The sequence below is a fragment of the Idiotropiscis lumnitzeri genome, chromosome 11 (genome assembly GCF_059441095.1).
Source record: "Idiotropiscis lumnitzeri isolate Australia: NSW breed Sydney's pygmy pipehorse chromosome 11, RoL_Ilum_1.0, whole genome shotgun sequence".
Lineage (NCBI taxonomy): Eukaryota > Metazoa > Chordata > Actinopteri > Syngnathiformes > Syngnathidae > Idiotropiscis > Idiotropiscis lumnitzeri.
This window is the reverse complement of record NC_142401.1, coordinates 19,526,790-19,545,741: the sequence shown is the minus strand read 5'-3', so window position 1 is coordinate 19,545,741 and position 18,952 is coordinate 19,526,790. Positions and strand designations below refer to the sequence as shown.

At 43.6% G+C, this 18,952-nt stretch overlaps 1 protein-coding gene and 33 non-coding genes across 36 annotated transcripts in view; 33 read left to right on the top strand and 1 right to left on the bottom strand.

Annotated features, from left to right (window-relative positions):
* Positions 1–18,952, bottom strand: part of LOC148327800 (receptor-type tyrosine-protein phosphatase gamma-like) — a 456,824-nt gene that overhangs the window by 345,295 nt on the left and 92,577 nt on the right. The gene's annotated exons all lie outside the window — the stretch shown is intronic.
* trnat-cgu (transfer RNA threonine (anticodon CGU)) lies at positions 4,750–4,822 on the top strand. Its single transcript has one exon. It is a non-coding gene; the product is annotated as a tRNA-Thr (tRNA).
* trnat-ugu (transfer RNA threonine (anticodon UGU)) lies at positions 4,920–4,992 on the top strand. The gene has a single exon. It is a non-coding gene; the product is annotated as a tRNA-Thr (tRNA).
* On the top strand, positions 5,252–5,324 carry trnat-agu (transfer RNA threonine (anticodon AGU)). The gene has a single exon. It is a non-coding gene; the product is annotated as a tRNA-Thr (tRNA).
* On the top strand, positions 5,828–5,900 carry trnat-agu (transfer RNA threonine (anticodon AGU)). The gene has a single exon. It is a non-coding gene; the product is annotated as a tRNA-Thr (tRNA).
* On the top strand, positions 6,183–6,255 carry trnat-ugu (transfer RNA threonine (anticodon UGU)). Its single transcript has one exon. It is a non-coding gene; the product is annotated as a tRNA-Thr (tRNA).
* trnat-agu (transfer RNA threonine (anticodon AGU)) lies at positions 6,313–6,385 on the top strand. Its single transcript has one exon. It is a non-coding gene; the product is annotated as a tRNA-Thr (tRNA).
* On the top strand, positions 6,671–6,743 carry trnat-ugu (transfer RNA threonine (anticodon UGU)). The gene has a single exon. It is a non-coding gene; the product is annotated as a tRNA-Thr (tRNA).
* On the top strand, positions 7,396–7,468 carry trnat-ggu (transfer RNA threonine (anticodon GGU)). Its single transcript has one exon. It is a non-coding gene; the product is annotated as a tRNA-Thr (tRNA).
* trnat-agu (transfer RNA threonine (anticodon AGU)) lies at positions 7,742–7,814 on the top strand. Its single transcript has one exon. It is a non-coding gene; the product is annotated as a tRNA-Thr (tRNA).
* On the top strand, positions 8,826–8,898 carry trnat-ugu (transfer RNA threonine (anticodon UGU)). The gene has a single exon. It is a non-coding gene; the product is annotated as a tRNA-Thr (tRNA).
* trnat-agu (transfer RNA threonine (anticodon AGU)) lies at positions 9,172–9,244 on the top strand. Its single transcript has one exon. It is a non-coding gene; the product is annotated as a tRNA-Thr (tRNA).
* trnat-ugu (transfer RNA threonine (anticodon UGU)) lies at positions 9,527–9,599 on the top strand. The gene has a single exon. It is a non-coding gene; the product is annotated as a tRNA-Thr (tRNA).
* On the top strand, positions 9,657–9,729 carry trnat-agu (transfer RNA threonine (anticodon AGU)). The gene has a single exon. It is a non-coding gene; the product is annotated as a tRNA-Thr (tRNA).
* On the top strand, positions 10,015–10,087 carry trnat-ugu (transfer RNA threonine (anticodon UGU)). Its single transcript has one exon. It is a non-coding gene; the product is annotated as a tRNA-Thr (tRNA).
* Positions 10,740–10,812, top strand: trnat-ggu (transfer RNA threonine (anticodon GGU)). Its single transcript has one exon. It is a non-coding gene; the product is annotated as a tRNA-Thr (tRNA).
* Positions 11,086–11,158, top strand: trnat-agu (transfer RNA threonine (anticodon AGU)). Its single transcript has one exon. It is a non-coding gene; the product is annotated as a tRNA-Thr (tRNA).
* Positions 11,452–11,524, top strand: trnat-ugu (transfer RNA threonine (anticodon UGU)). Its single transcript has one exon. It is a non-coding gene; the product is annotated as a tRNA-Thr (tRNA).
* Positions 12,170–12,242, top strand: trnat-ugu (transfer RNA threonine (anticodon UGU)). The gene has a single exon. It is a non-coding gene; the product is annotated as a tRNA-Thr (tRNA).
* trnat-agu (transfer RNA threonine (anticodon AGU)) lies at positions 12,516–12,588 on the top strand. The gene has a single exon. It is a non-coding gene; the product is annotated as a tRNA-Thr (tRNA).
* On the top strand, positions 12,871–12,943 carry trnat-ugu (transfer RNA threonine (anticodon UGU)). The gene has a single exon. It is a non-coding gene; the product is annotated as a tRNA-Thr (tRNA).
* trnat-agu (transfer RNA threonine (anticodon AGU)) lies at positions 13,001–13,073 on the top strand. The gene has a single exon. It is a non-coding gene; the product is annotated as a tRNA-Thr (tRNA).
* On the top strand, positions 13,359–13,431 carry trnat-ugu (transfer RNA threonine (anticodon UGU)). The gene has a single exon. It is a non-coding gene; the product is annotated as a tRNA-Thr (tRNA).
* trnat-ggu (transfer RNA threonine (anticodon GGU)) lies at positions 14,084–14,156 on the top strand. The gene has a single exon. It is a non-coding gene; the product is annotated as a tRNA-Thr (tRNA).
* trnat-agu (transfer RNA threonine (anticodon AGU)) lies at positions 14,430–14,502 on the top strand. Its single transcript has one exon. It is a non-coding gene; the product is annotated as a tRNA-Thr (tRNA).
* On the top strand, positions 14,788–14,860 carry trnat-ugu (transfer RNA threonine (anticodon UGU)). Its single transcript has one exon. It is a non-coding gene; the product is annotated as a tRNA-Thr (tRNA).
* On the top strand, positions 15,506–15,578 carry trnat-ugu (transfer RNA threonine (anticodon UGU)). The gene has a single exon. It is a non-coding gene; the product is annotated as a tRNA-Thr (tRNA).
* trnat-agu (transfer RNA threonine (anticodon AGU)) lies at positions 15,852–15,924 on the top strand. Its single transcript has one exon. It is a non-coding gene; the product is annotated as a tRNA-Thr (tRNA).
* Positions 16,219–16,291, top strand: trnat-ugu (transfer RNA threonine (anticodon UGU)). Its single transcript has one exon. It is a non-coding gene; the product is annotated as a tRNA-Thr (tRNA).
* On the top strand, positions 16,936–17,008 carry trnat-ggu (transfer RNA threonine (anticodon GGU)). The gene has a single exon. It is a non-coding gene; the product is annotated as a tRNA-Thr (tRNA).
* trnat-agu (transfer RNA threonine (anticodon AGU)) lies at positions 17,282–17,354 on the top strand. The gene has a single exon. It is a non-coding gene; the product is annotated as a tRNA-Thr (tRNA).
* Positions 17,636–17,708, top strand: trnat-ugu (transfer RNA threonine (anticodon UGU)). Its single transcript has one exon. It is a non-coding gene; the product is annotated as a tRNA-Thr (tRNA).
* trnat-ugu (transfer RNA threonine (anticodon UGU)) lies at positions 18,361–18,433 on the top strand. Its single transcript has one exon. It is a non-coding gene; the product is annotated as a tRNA-Thr (tRNA).
* trnat-agu (transfer RNA threonine (anticodon AGU)) lies at positions 18,707–18,779 on the top strand. Its single transcript has one exon. It is a non-coding gene; the product is annotated as a tRNA-Thr (tRNA).

Below are 18,952 nucleotides of genomic sequence, written 5' to 3'. Positions count from 1 at the left end.
ACCGACTCACTGCCACCACAAGCAACTACCACATTCACATTTTTCCCCCAGCCCTGGAAATTCAGGAACAGGACGTGAGATGGCTCTTCAAGCTGCAGAAAATCAAGGAGGCTGCAGGGCCGGATGGGGTGTCGACCTCCTGCCCAAAGTCTGCGCTGACCATCTGGTACCGGTCTTCACTCAGATCTTCAACCGATCCCTTGACCAGCGCATGGTCCCATCTTGCTTCAGTCTACCATCATCCCAGTCCCCAAGAAACCTTTAACATTAAAACCGAATGAGTACAGGCCTGTAGGTCTGACATCTGTGGTCATGAAGTCCTTCGAACGCCTTGTGCTTGATCACCTAAAGAACATCACCGGACCCCTACTGCACCCCCTGCAGTTTGCCTACCGGGCAAACAGGTCCGTGGATGACGCAGTCAACATCGGGCTGCACTACATTCTGGAGGACCTTGGTGGCTCAGGGACCTACACGGGAATACTATTTGGGGGATTCAGCTCTGCATTCAATACATCATCCCAGAACTACTCTCCTCCAAGTTTCTCCTGCTCAACGTGTCTCCCACCATCTGCCAGTGGATCCACAGCTTTCTGACAGCAACACGCACAACCAGCACTGGGGCCGCTCTTCTCCATCTACACAAAAGACTGCTCCTCTATATATCCTGATGGCAAACTCCTGAAGTCTGTGGACAGCTCCTCAGGCATCGCCCTCATCAAATACGGTGACGAGTCTGCGTACCAACAAGAAGTGGAGCAGCTGGTGCACTGCATTTGTACACTTAATGGTGCAACGATTCTCTGCATCATCTGCACAACTGGTGTAGTATTGTATTATTGCGCCACGAATCACTTTATCTCAGCTCTTATACCTAAAATTGTTGCACAGCTGTCATTGGGGTGGTATCTCGACATCACAGAACGATCTTCGATACATATGTTATGTCTTTGTTTATCATAGTTACCTGTTACTGTAATACTAGTGTAGCTCATACTGTTGGATACAATTTCCTTGTGTGTTTTATATACCTGGCCAATAAAGATTATTCTTATTCTGAATTATTGCTAGTATCTCCTTTTATTGTGTTGTCTATTCTTACAAGAGACTTTCTGAATCAAAAGCCCAGCTGCAGTTTTAATTCAGTCACTCAAGATATGTCGACGTAAAAACGGGCATATCCTTATTTTCATGCTGATTTGGTTCATCTTTCAGCCCCATACTAAGAGAATTTCCTTTGACTCTCACTAATTCTCTCTAAGTATATCATATTCACATCTAAGGTCCTTTAGAGTGTTCAGTGAACCTGACATGCTAATTTTTGGAATGAGAGCTGCAAATGCAGCACAGGGAGAAAAATCAAAGCATGATGAAGACATGCAGACTCCACTCAGCATGCAACCCTCAACAGTTAAAAAAGATATTGGAAAAAGCTATTTTCAACTCCAAGGAGACTAATCAGTGTTTGACATCACTGAAGAGGCATATACACACTACTACTGTACTTTCATCCAATGGTGTACTTATATTGACCAATGCTGTATTTTGTTTACCATTGCAGTATTCTTATTATTGCAGTATTTTTTTATCATTGCAGTACTTTTGTCATTGCAGTATTTTTTATAATTGCAGCATTTTTATTTATTTCCCCTCTGTACCATGGACAGACATTAGGAGTGTTTCCTTACACTTGTATATGTTGTGGGATGTAAGTGTGTATATACGTGGAGATTTGTTTATATACGTATATACTGTGTGTATTTCCAAAGGTTTGCTTTTTCTGAATGTCTGCTGCTGATGTTATACAAGGCTACATTACGCCGCCATCCTCTGTGTGATCTATATCTTTGCTGCTGTAACACTGCAAATTTTCCCATTGTTGGACTAATAAATGGCATCTTATTATATAGTGTGTACCTGTCGAGCAATCTGAATATGGGCCTGTACATTATTTGGTAATGCATGTTAGCTTCCTGTTCATTACTTTGCAGAAAACTTTTTGGATGGTGGAGAATGCACTATAAAATGAAATGTTATTCCAGAATTGACTAGAACTATGGAAATGCAGAGATTCAAAAAATCCTACATTGATTTCATAGCAGTCGCTTTTTAAGCTCAACATCAGCCCTACAATGACTTACGGAAATCGATATTGTAATCTGAAAAACAAACCCAACCAGAAATTTCAACCAGACCATCATTACCTCTTCTTGCTTGATGGTTTTTGGAGGCTCACAAATTCCTATGAATTCACTGCAGCCCACTGTTGCAAATTTGAATATTATCATAGTGAAAGGTTGCAGACAAACTGTATTTCAACAATAAAGACAGAAATAATAATAATAAAAAAAAAAGAAAGCTAACCACTACACACGCAGTTTTACAGGACAGCTAGGGGTGACAGCAACCACCTGTAGCAAATGCCTTTACCCCCAGTAGCGACCCCAGACTATTAGCAATGAAAATAACAACACAAAATCTTACATTTTATTATAATTGTTCCTTACATTGTCAGTTTTGTGTGTATAAGAAGTGTGTTTACAATTAGAACAGCCCCAATGGCCTCCGCCGCTCTTTTTCAAAAAGAAATGGTTGCATCCTACCAAAGCCACCAATTAAATCATGTGCGTTGCAGGGGGGAGAGATGAAAAACAAACAGGACCGTGACCCTTGAGGAACAGGTTTGAAGACCCCTGGTGTAGAAGATCAGTAGGTGTGTGTTTTGTCGACTGCAAGTAAAGCAATGTACTCAGGTTTTCCCAGAGAAAATTGCACTGGCCTTCCCGCTATGCTTTTGTTAGACCTCCTTGGGTGCAAGGCCTCATTGCTCCGTGGCTATATCACTGGTCGAGTAAACCGGGGGTCGTGAGTTTGATTCTCAATGAGGCCTGATGGCTGGGTGGATGAACATTAATCGCGAATAATCAGAAAGATCATCAGTAAGTGAGTAATGAACCTCATCATTTAAACCATGTGCATTGCAAAAGGTATAAATGAAAAACAAGCAAGACCTTGACCCACGCGGAACAGGATTGAAGACTCCTGGTGTAGAAGATCAATGAGAACGCATTTTGTCGACTGCGAGTAAAGCAACATACTCGGGTTTTCCCTAAAATAATTTTAGAGTAGAATCCGCAATGCTTTTGTAGGCTTGTTAAAAAAAATGCAGTAAATCAGAGGTCGTGAGTTAAATTCCCCTCTGAGGCCTGATCCCAAGCTAAGAAATTGGTTTTATGTATGGTAATTGGGGCATCAAAACTACCAGTATAGGTCGAGCATCTGCAGATGTGTTCTTTACCTGTAGTGAGTCAAGCAATATACTTGGTTTTGCTCTGAAGAAATTGCAGCGTGAACTCTCCTGACCGCTGCGCTTTTGTAAGCTCGTTAAAGAAATGCAAATGACATACCTGATCCACGGCCTCATCGCTCAGTGGTTTGAGCACTGGTCTAATGAACCAGTGTTTGTGAGTTCAAATCCCACTGATTCCTGATGACAGGATGGGCCACAGATAATCAGTGAGGTACTCAGAAGCTAGCTACCAATCCTCATCGTGTGTGTGCAACAGGGAGTCATGGAAAACAGGCAGATCGTTAACAAAAAGGTTTGCGGCAGCCTGAAGTGCAAGGCCTCATAACTCAGTGGTTAGAGCACAGGTAACCTGTGTTTGTGAGTTCAAATCTCTCTGAGCCCTGATGGAAGGATGGGCCACAGAGAATCAGCAAAGTCGGCAGATGCTATCTAACAATTCTCATCGTGTGTGAAGCAGCAGGGAGTGATGGGGACAAAAGGCAGGGGCCAGGCACTCGAAAAAGACTGAAGACTTTTGGTGTAGACGATCAGCAGGTGTGTGTTTTGTCTACTGCAAGTAAAGCAATGTCCTCTGGTTTTCATTGAAAAAAATTGTCGTTCCCTTCCCGCTATGCTTTTGTTAGATCATTAACAAAATGCTAGTGGTACCCTTTGGCGCTTGTTCTCGTAAACCAATTGTCGTGTGTTCAATTCTCACTGGGGCCTGTTGACTGACAATCAGCAAGGGGTGCTAAAGTTAGATAATCATTATAATTCAAACCATATACACAGTTGCAGGGGGAGATGGAAAACAGGCAAAATGCAAGTCTTCCAGGAAAAGTTATCAAAACAACTCTCTTAGAAGATATGTTTTCTCTGCTGTGAGTCAAGCTAAGTGCTTCACTTTTTATCTGAGGAAAGATTTCAACTTTCGGTTGTGCTTTTGTTGGCTCGTTAATAAAATTGCTAACGGTATCAAAATATACATGGCTGCATAGCTCAGTGGTTCGAACACTGGTCTAGTAAACCAGTTGTTGTAAATTTAATTCCCACAGAGTCCTGATGGCAGGATGAGCTGCTGATAAGCAGTGAGGTTGGCAGAAGCTAGCTACCAATCCTCATCTGTGTGTGCAACAGGGAGTGATGAACCAGCGGTCGTGAGTTCAATTCTTGTTGAGCCCTGATGGCTGGATGCACAGCAGATAATCTGCAACGTCCGCGGATCCGACAGACCACTCCTTGCGTTCTGATCACGTGTGTCGCTGCAGGGAGACATTGATAATTGGTGCAATACGGGCCTTTGAAGAGAAGTCCTGAAGAACCAGGTTGAAGGCGATCTGCAGGTGTTTCTCTTTGTCTGCTGCGAGTCAAGCATATAAGTTCTGTTTTTCACTGAGAAATACTTTTGTGCTTTTGGGTTGGCTCGTTAATAAAAATGCCAACTGTATCAACATATACGTGGCCTCATAGCTCAGTGGTTAGACCACTGGTCTCGTAAACCAGGGGTCGTGACTTCAATTCTCACTGAGGCCTGATGGGAGACAGCACACAAAGAAATAAATGAGATGAACCATTTGCTTTGCATTTGTCGGCTCGTTAACAAAAATGCATCTGGTAGGATGGTATGCCAGGCGTCATAACTCAGTGGTTAGAGTACTGGTCTTGTACACCAGTGGTTGTGAGTTCAATTCTCACTGTGGCCTAATGGCTGAGTTCCGCAATTTCCGCAGAAGCTAGATGCCAGTCCTTTGGTTCAGGTCATGTGTGTCGTTTTAGGGAGACATTGATAGTAAGGACAATACAGGCCTTCGAAGAGAAGTCCTGAAGAACCATGTTGTAGAAGATCTGCAGGTGTTTCACTTTGTCTGCTGCGAGTCAAGCATATAGCTCAATTTTTCACCCCTACTTTTGTGCTTTTGGGTTGGCTCGTTTATAAAAATGCCAACGGGTTAGCATATTCATGGCCTCATAGCTCAGTGGTTAGAGCACTGGTCTAGTAAACCAGGGGTTGTGAGTTCAATTCTCACTTTGGCCTGATGCATGACATATTATCTGAAATGTATGCGGAAGCTAGAAACCAGTCCGTTGGTTCTGATCAAGTGTGTCGCTGCAGGGAGAGACTGATTATAGCTAAAATGCGGTCCTTCGAGGAGTTCTCCTGAAGAACCCTTTTGTAGTAGATCTGCAGGTGTTTATAGCTCATTAATTAGAGGACTGGTCTAGTAAACCCGGGATCGTGAGTTCTATTCTCACTGAGGCCTGATGGATGGATGGATGGATGACACATTATCCGCAACATCTGCGGAAGCGAAAAACAAGTCCTTTGGTACAGATCATGTGCGTTGCTGCAGGGAGAGATTGTAAATAGCTACAATGCGGTCTTTCGAGGAGAAGTCCAGAAGAACCTTGTTATAGAAGATCTGCAAGTGTTTCTTTTTGTCTGCTGCGAGTCAAACGTATAGCTCAGTTTTTCTCTCATATGGTTTGTGCTTTTGGGTTGGCTCGTTTATAAAAAGCCAACAGTGTTAGCATATACATGGCCTCATAGCTCAGTGGTTAGAGCACTGGTCTAGTAAACCAGGGGTGGTGAGTTCAATTCTCACTGAGGCCTCATGGATGGATGGATGACTGATTATCCGCAATGTCTGCGGAAGCTAGTAATCAATTTATTCTGATCAAGTGTGTCGCTTGAGGGAGAGATTGATTATAGCTAAAATGCGGTCCTTTGAGGAGTTCTCCTCAAGAACCCTGTTGTGGAAGATCGGCAGGTGTTTCTTTTTGTCTGCTGCGAGTCAAGCAATGTGCTCGGTTTTTCACAAAGAAAATAAAGTAACAATTTGCTTTGCTTTTGTCGGCTCGTTAACAAAAATGCATAGGGTAGAGCTCTATGCCAGGCTTCATAGCTCAGTGGTTAGAGTACTGGTCTTGTAAACCAGTGGTCGTGAGTTCTATTCTCACTGTGGCCTGATGGCTAGATCGATGACAGATAGTTTATAAAAAGCCAACGGTGTTAGCATATACATGGCCTCATAGCTCAGTGGTTAGCGCACTGGTCTAGTAAACCAGGGGTCGTGAGTTCAATTCTCACTGAGGCCTCATGGATGGATGGATGACTGATCATCCGCAACGTCTGCGGAAGCTAGAAACCAGTCCTTTTGTTCTGATCAAGTGTGTCGCTACAGGGAGAGATTGATTATAGCTAAAATGCGGTCCTTCGAGGAGTTCTCCTCAAGAACCCTGTTATAGAAGATATGCAGGTGTTTCTTTTTTTTCTGCTGCGAGTCAAGCAATGTGCTCGGTTTTTCACAAAGAAAAAAAAGTACATTTGCTTTGCTTTTGTTGGCTCGTTAACAAAAATGCATAGGGTAGCGATCCATCCCAGGCTTCATAGCTCAGTGGTTGGAGTACTGGTCTTGTAAACTAGTGGCCGTGAGTTCAATTCTCACTGAAGCCTGAAGGCTGGATGCATGACAGGTAAACTGCAACATCTGCACTATCTTGAAACTAGTCCTTTGGTTCTGATCATGTGTGTCCCTCCTGGGAAAGGTTGTTAATAGCTACAACTAGGTCCTTCGAGGACAAGTCCAGAAGAACCCTGTTGTAGAAGATCTGCAAGTGTGTCTTCCTGTCTGCTGTGACTCAAGCAATCTGCTCGATTTTTCACTGAGAATAAAAATATTAAGAATTTGCTAAGCTTTTCTTGGCTCGTTAACAAAAATGAATAAGGTAGGAATCTATGCAGGGCTTTGTAGCTCATTAATTAGAGCACTGGTCTAGTAAACCCGGGATCGTGAGTTCTATTCTCACTGAGGCCTGATGGATTGATGGATGGATGACAGATTATCCGCAACATCTGCGGAAGCTAAAAACAAGTCCTTTGGTACGGATCATGTGCGTTGCTGCAGGGAGAGATTGTAAATAGCTACAATGCGGTCTTTCGAGGAGAAGTCCAGAAGAACCTCGTTGTAGAAGATCTGCAAGTGTTTCTTTTTGTCTGCTGTGAGTCAAGCAATGTGCTCGGTTTTTCACTGAGAAAAAAAAATTCACAATTTGCTTTGCTTTTGTTAGCCCATTAACAAAAATGTATTGGGTAGGAAGGTATATCAGGCTTCATAGCTCAGTGGTTAGAGTACTGGTCTGGTAAGCCAGTGGTCGTGAGTTCAATTTTCACTGAGGCCTAATGGCTGGGTACCCGACAGCTTATTCGCAAAGTCTGCGGAAGCAAGATACTAGTCATTTGGTTCAGGTCATGTGTGTCATTTTCGGGAGACAGTGAAAGTAGGTGCAATCCAGGCTTTCGAAGAAAACTCCGGAAGAACCATGTTGTAGAAGATCTGCAGGTGTTTATCTTTGTCTGCTGCGAGTCAAGCGTATAGCTCAGTTTTTCACTCATATGGTTTGTGCTTTTGGGTTGGCTCGTTTATAAAAAGCCAACGGTGTTAGCATATACATGGCCTCATAGCTCAGTGGTTAGAGCACTGGTCTAGTAAACCAGGGGTCGTGAGTTCAATTCTCACTGAGGCCTCATGGATGGATAGATGGATGGATGACTGATTATCCGCAACGTCTGCGGAAGCTAGAAACCAGTCCTTTTGTTCTGATCAAGTGTGTCGCTGCAGGAAGAGATTGATTATAGCTAAAATGCGGTCCTTCGAGGAGTTCTCCTCAAGAACCCTGTTGTAGAAGATCTGCAGGTGTTTCTCTTTTTCTGCTGCGAGTCAAGCAATGTGCTAGGTTTTTCCCAAAGAAAAAAAAAGTACATTTGCTCTGCTTTTGTTGGCTCGTTAACAAAAATGCATAGGGTAGCGATCTATCCCAGGCTTCATAACTCAGTGGTTGGAGTACTGGTCTTGTAAACCAGGGGCCGTGAGTTCACTTCTCACTGAAGGCTGGATGCATGACAGGTAAACTGCAGCATCTGCGCAAGCTTGAAACTAGTCCTTTGGTTCTGATCATGTGTGTCCCTCCTGGGAAAGATTGTTAATAGCTACAAATAGGTCCTTCGAGGACAAGTCCAGAAGAACCCTGTTGTAGAAGATCTGCAAGTGTGTCTTCCTGTCTGCTGTGAGTCAAGCAATCTGCTTGATTTTTCACTGAGAATAAAAATATTAAGAATTTGCTAAGCTTTTCTTGGCTCGTTAACAAAAATGTATGAGGTAGGAATCTATGCAGGGCTTTGTAGCTCATTAATTAGAGCACTGGTCTAGTAAACCCGGGATTGTGAGTTCTATTCTCACTGAGGCCTGATGGATGGATGGATGGATGACAGATTATCCGCAACATCTGCGGAAGCTAAAAACAAGTCCTTTGGTACGGATCATGTGCGTTGCTGCAGGGAGAGATTGTAAATAGCTACAATGCGGTCTTTCGAGGAGAAGTCCAGAAGAACCTCGTTGTAGAAGATCTGCAAGTGTTTCTTTTTGTCTGCTGTGAGTCAAGCAATGTGCTCGGTTTTTCACTGAGAAAAAAAAATTAACAATTTGCTTTGCTTTTGTTAGCCCCTTAACAAAAATGTATTGGGTAGGAAGGTATATCAGGCTTCATAGCTCAGTGGTTAGAGTACTGGTCTTGTAAACCAGTGGTTGTGAGTTCAATTTTCACTGAGGCCTAATGGCTGGGTACCCGACAGCTTATTCGCAAAGTCTGCGGAAGCAAGATACTAGTCATTTGGTTCAGGTCATGTGTGTCATTTTCGGGAGACAGTGAAAGTAGGTGCAATCCAGGCTTTCGAAGAAAACTCCGGAAGAACCATGTTGTAGAAGATCTGCAGGTGTTTATCTTTGTCTGCTGCGAGTCAAGCGTATAGCTCAGTTTTTCACTCATATGGTTTGTGCTTTTGGGTTGGCTCGTTTATAAAAAGCCAACGGTGTTCGCATACACATGGCCTCATAGCTCAGTGGTTAGAGCACTGGTCTAGTAAACCAGGGGTCGTGAGTTCAATTCTCACTGAGGCCTCATGGATGGATGGATGACTGATTATCCGCAATGTCTGCGGAAGCTAGTAATCAATTTATTCTGATCAAGTGTGTCGCTTGAGGGAGAGATTGATTATAGCTAAAATGCGGTCCTTTGAGGAGTTCTCCTCAAGAACCCTGTTGTGGAAGATCGGCAGGTGTTTCTTTTTGTCTGCTGCGAGTCAAGCAATGTGCTCGGTTTTTCACAAAGAAAATAAAGTAACAATTTGCTTTGCTTTTGTCGGCTCGTTAACAAAAATGCATAGGGTAGAGCTCTATGCCAGGCTTCATAGCTCAGTGGTTAGAGTACTGGTCTTGTAAACCAGTGGTCGTGAGTTCTATTCTCACTGTGGCCTGATGGCTAGATCGATGACAGATAGTTTATAAAAAGCCAACGGTGTTAGCATATACATGGCCTCATAGCTCAGTGGTTAGCGCACTGGTCTAGTAAACCAGGGGTCGTGAGTTCAATTCTCACTGAGGCCTCATGGATGGATGGATGACTGATCATCCGCAACGTCTGCGGAAGCTAGAAACCAGTCCTTTTGTTCTGATCAAGTGTGTCGCTACAGGGAGAGATTGATTATAGCTAAAATGCGGTCCTTCGAGGAGTTCTCCTCAAGAACCCTGTTATAGAAGATATGCAGGTGTTTCTTTTTTTTCTGCTGCGAGTCAAGCAATGTGCTCGGTTTTTCACAAAGAAAAAAAAGTACATTTGCTTTGCTTTTGTTGGCTCGTTAACAAAAATGCATAGGGTAGCGATCCATCCCAGGCTTCATAGCTCAGTGGTTGGAGTACTGGTCTTGTAAACTAGTGGCCGTGAGTTCAATTCTCACTGAAGCCTGAAGGCTGGATGCATGACAGGTAAACTGCAACATCTGCACTATCTTGAAACTAGTCCTTTGGTTCTGATCATGTGTGTCCCTCCTGGGAAAGGTTGTTAATAGCTACAACTAGGTCCTTCGAGGACAAGTCCAGAAGAACCCTGTTGTAGAAGATCTGCAAGTGTGTCTTCCTGTCTGCTGTGACTCAAGCAATCTGCTCGATTTTTCACTGAGAATAAAAATATTAAGAATTTGCTAAGCTTTTCTTGGCTCGTTAACAAAAATGAATAAGGTAGGAATCTATGCAGGGCTTTGTAGCTCATTAATTAGAGCACTGGTCTAGTAAACCCGGGATCGTGAGTTCTATTCTCACTGAGGCCTGATGGATTGATGGATGGATGACAGATTATCCGCAACATCTGCGGAAGCTAAAAACAAGTCCTTTGGTACGGATCATGTGCGTTGCTGCAGGGAGAGATTGTAAATAGCTACAATGCGGTCTTTCGAGGAGAAGTCCAGAAGAACCTCGTTGTAGAAGATCTGCAAGTGTTTCTTTTTGTCTGCTGTGAGTCAAGCAATGTGCTCGGTTTTTCACTGAGAAAAAAAAATTCACAATTTGCTTTGCTTTTGTTAGCCCATTAACAAAAATGTATTGGGTAGGAAGGTATATCAGGCTTCATAGCTCAGTGGTTAGAGTACTGGTCTGGTAAGCCAGTGGTCGTGAGTTCAATTTTCACTGAGGCCTAATGGCTGGGTACCCGACAGCTTATTCGCAAAGTCTGCGGAAGCAAGATACTAGTCATTTGGTTCAGGTCATGTGTGTCATTTTCGGGAGACAGTGAAAGTAGGTGCAATCCAGGCTTTCGAAGAAAACTCCGGAAGAACCATGTTGTAGAAGATCTGCAGGTGTTTATCTTTGTCTGCTGCGAGTCAAGCGTATAGCTCAGTTTTTCACTCATATGGTTTGTGCTTTTGGGTTGGCTCGTTTATAAAAAGCCAACGGTGTTAGCATATACATGGCCTCATAGCTCAGTGGTTAGAGCACTGGTCTAGTAAACCAGGGGTCGTGAGTTCAATTCTCACTGAGGCCTCATGGATGGATAGATGGATGGATGACTGATTATCCGCAACGTCTGCGGAAGCTAGAAACCAGTCCTTTTGTTCTGATCAAGTGTGTCGCTGCAGGAAGAGATTGATTATAGCTAAAATGCGGTCCTTCGAGGAGTTCTCCTCAAGAACCCTGTTGTAGAAGATCTGCAGGTGTTTCTCTTTTTCTGCTGCGAGTCAAGCAATGTGCTAGGTTTTTCCCAAAGAAAAAAAAAGTACATTTGCTCTGCTTTTGTTGGCTCGTTAACAAAAATGCATAGGGTAGCGATCTATCCCAGGCTTCATAACTCAGTGGTTGGAGTACTGGTCTTGTAAACCAGTGGCCGTGAGTTCACTTCTCACTGAAGGCTGGATGCATGACAGGTAAACTGCAGCATCTGCGCAAGCTTGAAACTAGTCCTTTGGTTCTGATCATGTGTGTCCCTCCTGGGAAAGATTGTTAATAGCTACAAATAGGTCCTTCGAGGACAAGTCCAGAAGAACCCTGTTGTAGAAGATCTGCAAGTGTGTCTTCCTGTCTGCTGTGAGTCAAGCAATCTGCTTGATTTTTCACTGAGAATAAAAATATTAAGAATTTGCTAAGCTTTTCTTGGCTCGTTAACAAAAATGTATGAGGTAGGAATCTATGCAGGGCTTTGTAGCTCATTAATTAGAGCACTGGTCTAGTAAACCCGGGATTGTGAGTTCTATTCTCACTGAGGCCTGATGGATGGATGGATGGATGACAGATTATCCGCAACATCTGCGGAAGCTAAAAACAAGTCCTTTGGTACGGATCATGTGCGTTGCTGCAGGGAGAGATTGTAAATAGCTACAATGCGGTCTTTCGAGGAGAAGTCCAGAAGAACCTCGTTGTAGAAGATCTGCAAGTGTTTCTTTTTGTCTGCTGTGAGTCAAGCAATGTGCTCGGTTTTTCACTGAGAAAAAAAAATTAACAATTTGCTTTGCTTTTGTTAGCCCCTTAACAAAAATGTATTGGGTAGGAAGGTATATCAGGCTTCATAGCTCAGTGGTTAGAGTACTGGTCTTGTAAACCAGTGGTTGTGAGTTCAATTTTCACTGAGGCCTAATGGCTGGGTACCCGACAGCTTATTCGCAAAGTCTGCGGAAGCAAGATACTAGTCATTTGGTTCAGGTCATGTGTGTCATTTTCGGGAGACAGTGAAAGTAGGTGCAATCCAGGCTTTCGAAGAAAACTCCGGAAGAACCATGTTGTAGAAGATCTGCAGGTGTTTATCTTTGTCTGCTGCGAGTCAAGCGTATAGCTCAGTTTTTCACTCATATGGTTTGTGCTTTTGGGTTGGCTCGTTTATAAAAAGCCAACGGTGTTCGCATACACATGGCCTCATAGCTCAGTGGTTAGAGCACTGGTCTAGTAAACCAGGGGTCGTGAGTTCAATTCTCACTGAGGCCTCATGGATGGATGGATGACTGATTATCCGCAATGTCTGCGGAAGCTAGTAATCAATTTATTCTGATCAAGTGTGTCGCTTGAGGGAGAGATTGATTATAGCTAAAATGCGGTCCTTTGAGGAGTTCTCCTCAAGAACCCTGTTGTGGAAGATCGGCAGGTGTTTCTTTTTGTCTGCTGCGAGTCAAGCAATGTGCTCGGTTTTTCACAAAGAAAATAAAGTAACAATTTGCTTTGCTTTTGTCGGCTCGTTAACAAAAATGCATAGGGTAGAGCTCTATGCCAGGCTTCATAGCTCAGTGGTTAGAGTACTGGTCTTGTAAACCAGTGGTCGTGAGTTCTATTCTCACTGTGGCCTGATGGCTAGATCGATGACAGATAGTTTATAAAAAGCCAACGGTGTTAGCATATACATGGCCTCATAGCTCAGTGGTTAGCGCACTGGTCTAGTAAACCAGGGGTCGTGAGTTCAATTCTCACTGAGGCCTCAAGGATGGATGGATGACTGATCATCCGCAACGTCTGCGGAAGCTAGAAACCAGTCCTTTTGTTCTGATCAAGTGTGTCGCTACAGGGAGAGATTGATTATAGCTAAAATGCGGTCCTTCGAGGAGTTCTCCTCAAGAACCCTGTTATAGAAGATATGCAGGTGTTTCTTTTTTTTCTGCTGCGAGTCAAGCAATGTGCTCGGTTTTTCACAAAGAAAAAAAAGTACATTTGCTTTGCTTTTGTTGGCTCGTTAACAAAAATGCATAGGGTAGCGATCCATCCCAGGCTTCATAGCTCAGTGGTTGGAGTACTGGTCTTGTAAACTAGTGGCCGTGAGTTCAATTCTCACTGAAGCCTGAAGGCTGGATGCATGACAGGTAAACTGCAACATCTGCACTATCTTGAAACTAGTCCTTTGGTTCTGATCATGTGTGTCCCTCCTGGGAAAGGTTGTTAATAGCTACAACTAGGTCCTTCGAGGACAAGTCCAGAAGAACCCTGTTGTAGAAGATCTGCAAGTGTGTCTTCCTGTCTGCTGTGACTCAAGCAATCTGCTCGATTTTTCACTGAGAATAAAAATATTAAGAATTTGCTAAGCTTTTCTTGGCTCGTTAACAAAAATGAATAAGGTAGGAATCTATGCAGGGCTTTGTAGCTCATTAATTAGAGCACTGGTCTAGTAAACCCGGGATCGTGAGTTCTATTCTCACTGAGGCCTGATGGATTGATGGATGGATGACAGATTATCCGCAACATCTGCGGAAGCTAAAAACAAGTCCTTTGGTACGGATCATGTGCGTTGCTGCAGGGAGAGATTGTAAATAGCTACAATGCGGTCTTTCGAGGAGAAGTCCAGAAGAACCTCGTTGTAGAAGATCTGCAAGTGTTTCTTTTTGTCTGCTGTGAGTCAAGCAATGTGCTCGGTTTTTCACTGAGAAAAAAAAATTCACAATTTGCTTTGCTTTTGTTAGCCCATTAACAAAAATGTATTGGGTAGGAAGGTATATCAGGCTTCATAGCTCAGTGGTTAGAGTACTGGTCTGGTAAGCCAGTGGTCGTGAGTTCAATTTTCACTGAGGCCTAATGGCTGGGTACCCGACAGCTTATTCGCAAAGTCTGCGGAAGCAAGATACTAGTCATTTGGTTCAGGTCATGTGTGTCATTTTCGGGAGACAGTGAAAGTAGGTGCAATCCAGGCTTTCGAAGAAAACTCCGGAAGAACCATGTTGTAGAAGATCTGCAGGTGTTTATCTTTGTCTGCTGCGAGTCAAGCGTATAGCTCAGTTTTTCACTCATATGGTTTGTGCTTTTGGGTTGGCTCGTTTATAAAAAGCCAACGGTGTTAGCATATACATGGCCTCATAGCTCAGTGGTTAGAGCACTGGTCTAGTAAACCAGGGGTCGTGAGTTCAATTCTCACTGAGGCCTCATGGATGGATGGATGACTGATTATCCGCAACGTCTGCGGAAGCTAGAAACCAGTCCTTTTGTTCTGATCAAGTGTGTCGCTGCAGGAAGAGATTGATTATAGCTAAAATGCGGTCCTTCGAGGAGTTCTCCTCAAGAACCCTGTTGTAGAAGATCTGCAGGTGTTTCTCTTTTTCTGCTGCGAGTCAAGCAATGTGCTAGGTTTTTCCCAAAGAAAAAAAAAGTACATTTGCTCTGCTTTTGTTGGCTCGTTAACAAAAATGCATAGGGTAGCGATCTATCCCAGGCTTCATAACTCAGTGGTTGGAGTACTGGTCTTGTAAACCAGTGGCCGTGAGTTCACTTCTCACTGAAGGCTGGATGCATGACAGGTAAACTGCAGCATCTGCGCAAGCTTGAAACTAGTCCTTTGGTTCTGATCATGTGTGTCCCTCCTGGGAAAGATTGTTAATAGCTACAAATAGGTCCTTCGAGGACAAGTCCAGAAGAACCCTGTTGTAGAAGATCTGCAAGTGTGTCTTCCTGTCTGCTGTGAGTCAAGCAATCTGCTTGATTTTTCACTGAGAATAAAAATATTAAGAATTTGCTAAGCTTTTCTTGGCTCGTTAACAAAAATGTATGAGGTAGGAATCTATGCAGGGCTTTGTAGCTCATTAATTAGAGCACTGGTCTAGTAAACCCGGGATTGTGAGTTCTATTCTCACTGAGGCCTGATGGATGGATGGATGGATGACAGATTATCCGCAACATCTGCGGAAGCTAAAAACAAGTCCTTTGGTACGGATCATGTGCGTTGCTGCAGGGAGAGATTGTAAATAGCTACAATGCGGTCTTTCGAGGAGAAGTCCAGAAGAACCTCGTTGTAGAAGATCTGCAAGTGTTTCTTTTTCTCTGCTGTGAGTCAAGCAATGTGCTCGGTTTTTCACTGAGAAAAAAAAATTAACAATTTGCTTTGCTTTTGTTAGCCCCTTAACAAAAATGTATTGGGTAGGAAGGTATATCAGGCTTCATAGCTCAGTGGTTAGAGTACTGGTCTTGTAAACCAGTGGTTGTGAGTTCAATTTTCACTGAGGCCTAATGGCTGGGTACCCGACAGCTTATTCGCAAAGTCTGCGGAAGCAAGATACTAGTCATTTGGTTCAGGTCATGTGTGTCATTTTCGGGAGACAGTGAAAGTAGGTGCAATCCAGGCTTTCGAAGAAAACTCCGGAAGAACCATGTTGTAGAAGATCTGCAGGTGTTTATCTTTGTCTGCTGCGAGTCAAGCGTATAGCTCAGTTTTTCACTCATATGGTTTGTGCTTTTGGGTTGGCTCGTTTATAAAAAGCCAACGGTGTTCGCATACACATGGCCTCATAGCTCAGTGGTTAGAGCACTGGTCTAGTAAACCAGGGGTCGTGAGTTCAATTCTCACTGAGGCCTCATGGATGGATAGATGGATGGATGACTGATTATCCGCAACGTCTGCGGAAGCTAGAAACCAGTCCTTTTGTTCTGATCAAGTGTGTCGCTGCAGGAAGAGATTGATTATAGCTAAAATGCGGTCCTTCGAGGAGTTCTCCTCAAGAACCCTGTTGTAGAAGATCTGCAGGTGTTTCTCTTTTTTCTGCTGCGAGTCAAGCAATGTGCTAGGTTTTTCCCAAAGAAAAAAAAAGTACATTTGCTCTGCTTTTGTTGGCTCGTCAACAAAAATGCATAGGGTAGAGATCTATCCCAGGCTTCATAACTCAGTGGTTGGAGTACTGGTCTTGTAAACCAGTGGCCGTGAGTTCACTTCTCACTGAAGCCTGAAGGCTGGATGCATGACAGGTAAACTGCAGCATCTGCGCAAGCTTGAAACTAGTCCTTTGGTTCTGATCATGTGTGTCCCTCCTGGGAAAGATTGTTAATAGCTACAACTAGGTCCTTCGAGGACAAGTCCAGAAGAACCCTGTTGTAGAAGATCTGCAAGTGTGTCTTCCTGTCTGCTGTGAGTCAAGCAATCTGCTTGATTTTTCACTGAGAATAAAAATATTAAGAATTTGCTAAGCTTTTCTTGGCTCGTTAACAAAAATGTATGAGGTAGGAATCTATGCAGGGCTTTGTAGCTCATTAATTAGAGCACTGGTCTAGTAAACCCGGGATTGTGAGTTCAATTCTCACTGAGGCCTCATGGATGGATGACAGATTATCCGCAACATCTGCGGAAACTAAAAACAAGTCCTTTGGTACGGATCATGTGCGTTGCTGCAGGGAGAGATTGTAAATAGCTACAATGCGGTCTTTCGAGGAGAAGTCCAGAAGAACCTCGTTGTAGAAGATCTGCAAGTGTTTCTTTTTGTCTGCTGTGAGTCAAGCAATGTGCTCGGTTTTTCACTGAGAAAAAAAAATTAACAATTTGCTTTGCTTTTGTTAGCCCCTTAACAAAAATGTATTGGGTAGGGAGGTATATCAGGCTTCATACCTCAGTGGTTAGAGTACTGGTCTGGTAAACCAGTGGTCGTGAGTTCAATTTTCACTGAGGCCTAATGGCTGGGTACCCGACAGCTTATTCGCAAAGTCTGCGGAAGCAAGATACTAGTCATTTGGTTCAGGTCATGTGTGTCATTTTCGGGAGACAGTGAAAGTAGGTGCAATCCAGGCTTTCGAAGAAAACTCCGGAAGAACCATGTTGTAGAAGATCTGCAGGTGTTTATCTTTGTCTGCTGCGAGTCAAGCGTATAGCTCAGTTTTTCACTCATATGGTTTGTGCTTTTGGGTTGGCTCGTTTATAAAAAGCCAACGGTGTTAGCATATACATGGCCTCATAGCTCAGTGGTTAGAGCACTGGTCTAGTAAACCAGGGGTCGTGAGTTCAATTCTCACTGAGGCCTCATGGATGGATGACTGATTATCCGCAACGTCTGCGGAAGCTAGAAACCAGTCCTTTTGTTCTGATCAAGTGTGTCGCTGCAGGAAGAGATTGATTATAGCTAAAATGCGGTCCTTCGAGGAGTTCTCCTCAAGAACCCTGTTGTAGAAGATCTGCAGGTGTTTCTCTTTTTCTGCTGCGAGTCAAGCAATGTGCTAGGTTTTTCCCAAAGAAAAAAAAAGTACATTTGCTCTGCTTTTGTTGGCTCGTCAACAAAAATGCATAGGGTAGAGATCTATCCCAGGCTTCATAACTCAGTGGTTGGAGTACTGGTCTTGTAAACCAGTGGCCGTGAGTTCACTTCTCACTGAAGCCTGAAGGCTGGATGCATGACAGGTAAACTGCAGCATCTGCGCAAGCTTGAAACTAGTCCTTTGGTTCTGATCATGTGTGTCCCTCCTGGGAAAGGTTGTTAATAGCTACAACTAGGTCCTTCGAGGACAAGTCCAGAAGAACCCTGTTGTAGAAGATCTGCAAGTGTGTCTTCCTGTCTGCTGTGAGTCAAGCAATCTGCTTGATTTTTCACTGAGAATAAAAATATTAAGAATTTGCTAAGCTTTTCTTGGCTCGTTAACAAAAATGAATAAGGTAGGAATCTATGCAGGGCTTTGTAGCTCATTAATTAGAGCACTGGTCTAGTAAACCCGGGATTGTGAGGTCTATTCTCACTGAGGCCTGATGGATGGATGGATGGATGACAGATTATCCGCAACATCTGCGGAAGCTAAAAACAAGTCCTTTGGTACGGATCATGTGCGTTGCTGCAGGGAGAGATTGTAAATAGCTACAATGCGGTCTTTCGAGGAGAAGTCCAGAAGAACCTCGTTGTAGAAGATCTGCAAGTGTTTCTTTTTGTCTGCTGTGAGTCAAGCAATGTGCTCGGTTTTTCACTGAGAAAAAAAAATTAACAATTTGCTTTGCTTTTGTTAGCCCCTTAACAAAAATGTATTGGGTAGGAAGGTATATCAGGCTTCATAGCTCAGTGGTTAGAGTACTGGTCTTGTAAACCAGTGGTTGTGAGTTCAATTTTCACTGAGGCCTAATGGCTGGGTACCCGACAGCTTATTCGCAAAGTCTGCGGAAGCAAGATACTAGTCATTTGGTTCAGGTCATGTGTGTCATTTTCGGGAGACAGTGAAAGTAGGTGCAATCCAGGCTTTCGAAGAAAACTCCGGAAGAACCATGTTGTAGAAGATCTGCAGGTGTTTATCTTTGTCTGCTGCGAGTCAAGCGTATAGCTCAGTTTTTCACTCATATGGTTTGTGCTTTTGGGTTGGCTCGTTTATAAAAAGCCAATGGTGTTAGCATATACATGGCCTCATAGCTCAGTGGTTAGAGCACTGGTCTAGTAAACCAGGGGTCGTGAGTTCAATTCTCACTGAGGCCTCATGGATGGATAGATGGATGGATGACTGATTATCCGCAACGTCTGCGGAAGCTAGAAACCCGTCCGTTTGTTCTGATCAAGTGTGTCGCATCAGGGAGAGACTGATTATAGCTAAAATGCGGTCCTTCGAGGAGTTCTCCTCAAGAACCCTCTTCTGGCAGATCTGCAAGTGT